Here is a 3206-nt window from a genome sequence, read left to right as displayed (position 1 = left end):
ACTCAACACCTTGAAGAAGTAGTCGAAAGCTTGTTCATTGTCATGATAGAGATCCTCAATAGATCTTTGCACTTGTTGTTCTTCGTGATGGTCTTGGTTCATAGCATTACCAAATTGAATATCCCTTCGAACTCATCATCCCAAGACCGCAAACTTCGTCTACTTGATCATTAAAAATTTCTTGAGTTGATGGAGACAACTCTCCTTCTTTCTCGTTTTGGCCAATGAGGCCATCTTCTTCACTTGTCATGGGTGAGCTTTTCAAGCTCTCTTTGTTGCTATTCTCTTGCTCTTTGAATGGAGCATCATCAACTTTCTTTTTCCATTGGAATTTTGACTTCTTCCTATCATCCTTCCGGCTATAGTGATCAACCATGAAGCATGGTTCATGCAAACGGGGAGCTCTCATGGTCTTGTCAAGATTGAAAGTTATGGTCTCGTCTCCTACTTTTAGAGTAAGCTCTCCGTGCTTCACATCTATCACCGCACCTGCGGTGTGCAAGAAAGGTCTACCGAGGATGATCGAAATATTGGAGTCTTCTTCCATGTCAATAATGACAAAGTCCACCGGGATGAAGAATTTGCCGATTCTCACGGGAACATCTTCCCATATCCCTAATGATGTCTTCGTCGATCTATCGGCCATTTGGAGTGTGATGTTGGTACATTTAAGCTCTCCCATCCCTAGCCTTTTACTAACCGAATACGGCATAACACTCACGCTTGCTCTTAGATCTCACAAAGCCTTGTTGATCGTGGTGTCGCCAATGGTACACGGTATTGAGAAGCTTCCCGGATCTTTTAGTTTCAGAGGTGAACTCCCTTGAAGGATTGCACTACTCACCTTAGTGAAGGCGATAGTTTCAAGCTTCCGGATCGACTTCTTTTTCGTAAGGATGTCCTTCATGTACTTTGCATAGGCCGGCACGTGATTGATTAAATCCGTGAAAGGAATCGAGACTTCCAAATTCTTCACAATTTCCATAAATTTTCCAAGTTGGTCATCAAACTTAGGCTTAGCTTGACGACTCGGGAATGGAAGTCTAATCACAATAGTCTTTTTCTCCTTGGCCGTCTCTTCACTTTTCTTTGAAACTTCTTCTTTTGTTGGTTCTCCTTCCTTAGAGTTTTGCACAATTTCTTCTTTGTCACTAGCTTCCACAACTTCATCCTCAACTTGCTTCTTTGGTCCTTCATATCTAGTACCACTCCTCAAGTGAATGACACTAACCGTTTCATGTCTCGGGGGATTACCTTGAGGTGGTAATTGCCCCTTTTGCCTTTGAGAGTTTGAAGATGCTAGTTGGGTCAATTGGGTTTCCAACATTTTTGTGTGGGCTAGGATGTTGTTGATGGTGATGTCGTTTGCTTGGCTATCCTTTTGCATTTGAGTGAAAAATTCTTGTTGATTCTTTTGCATTTGGAGGACCGCTTTTTGAACATCAAAACCTTGGTCATTTTGTTGATTGTATGGAGTTTGATTTTGGTAACCTTGGTTTTGGTTTAAAAAGGGTCTTTGATTATTGTTTCTCATGGGAGGTGGGGTGTATGTTTGTTGAGGGTTTTGAACATTTTGGCTTTTGTATGAGAGATTTGGATGGAATTTGGTGTTTTCATTGTAATAGTTGGAATAAGAGGTACCACTCTTATATGCTTGAAAAGCATTCACTTGTTCATTTGTTCCCCTACATTCACTTTGGTCATGTCCCAAAGTTCCACAATTCTCACATATCCCACTTGGGATTGATGAAGATGCTACCATTGCATTAACATGATGCTTTGGTGATTTTGAGGCTTCTTCAAGTTTACCATAGACTTTTCAAATTTCAAGTTAATGGTATCAATATGAGCACTAAGTTGAGCACCCAATTGAGTAATAGAGTCCACTTCATGCTTTCCTCCTCTAGTAACCTTGCGAGGTCTACTATATTGTGATATATGGACCGCCATTTCCTCAATCTTGTTCCAAGTTTGATTATCGTCAACTTCGGTGAACATACCATTTGATCCCATGTTGAGAATATTTCTTGAGTCTTCATAAAGACCATTCCAAAATTGTTGTACCAAGAACCACTCGCTAAGTCCATGATGAGGACATGAGCGACAAATTCCTTTGAACCGCTCCCAAGCTTCATACAAAGATTCTTCATCCCTTTGCTTAAAACTCGTAATTTGAGCTCTTAGCATGTTAGTCTTTTCCGGAGGGTAGAATTTTTTGTAAAAAGCTAGAGTCAACTTCTTCCAAGAGTCAATTCCAAGAGTAGCCTTATCAAGGCCTTTCAACCATTGTTTTGCGGTGTCAATTAGAGAAAAACGAAATAAGACCCATCGAATTTGGTCTTGAGTCACACCGGTTTGTGAAATCGCATCACAATAGTCACAAAAAGTCTCCACGTGTGAGTGAGGGTCTTCACTAGGCATCCCCCCAAATTGGCTTCTTTCGACTAATTGGATAAATGCTGATTTAGCAATGAAATTTCCGGTTAAGTGTTGTGGTGTGGGAGTACCATTGGGTAGGTTCTCCTCGGTTGGTACGGAATGTGATGAAAATTTAAGCATTGTGGGTTGATTTTATGATTGATTGGGTGTTGGGTTCTCCTCACCTTCTCTTGCAAAAGGGTTTGATGAACTCAATAGTATTTGGTTGAATATCTACAACCTGACCAATACCTCTCAAAGTACCTCTAGCAAGTCTTCTATTGTTTGTCAAAGTCTTTTCAATTTCTATCAATGGGTAACAAGTTACCTTGTGATCTTCTAGACATGCAAAATATCAAACAACTCGAAAACAATTAGAACAAACCTTGAGGAGTTTTACTTCCCTAAGGCAAAGAAAGACACAACTAATAACAATCTAAGAAAATCAAATCAAGTTAAAACTGTCCCCGGCAACGGCGCCATTTTTGGTCGGACTCACTTGGAGCTTAATTTTCGGTTACTTGTCGTTAGGAGCACCTAGACCAAAACAATATTTATAACTTCACAAACAACTCTACTATTAGTAAATAGGCAAGTAAAGGTCGGATACCAAGAGACGGGTATTGATGTAGGATTTTCAATTGCAAGTAGCGGTGTCTAGGGATGTCACGATTTGGATTGAGATGAGAAGATCACTAAACTAAGTAGCAATAAAATTAAACAAGCAAGATGATTAAAACGAGATGTAAACAATTGATTAAAAGCACTAGGGTGTCATGAGGTCATAG

General features: G+C 40.0%; 1 non-coding gene across 1 annotated transcript; it reads left to right on the top strand.

Moving 5' to 3' along the window:
- The first annotated feature begins 2080 nt into the window (after positions 1 to 2080).
- LOC141636927 (small nucleolar RNA R71) lies at positions 2081 to 2187 on the top strand. Its single transcript, XR_012541494.1, has one exon. It is a non-coding gene; the product is annotated as a small nucleolar RNA R71 (small nucleolar RNA).
- The last annotated feature ends 1019 nt before the right edge of the window (positions 2188 to 3206 follow it).

Source organism: Silene latifolia, chromosome Y (assembly GCF_048544455.1).
Source record: "Silene latifolia isolate original U9 population chromosome Y, ASM4854445v1, whole genome shotgun sequence".
NCBI classification, from domain to species: Eukaryota; Viridiplantae; Streptophyta; class Magnoliopsida; order Caryophyllales; family Caryophyllaceae; genus Silene; species Silene latifolia.
The sequence above is the reverse complement of the archived record's forward strand: the minus strand, read 5'-3'. Positions and strand labels throughout refer to the sequence as shown.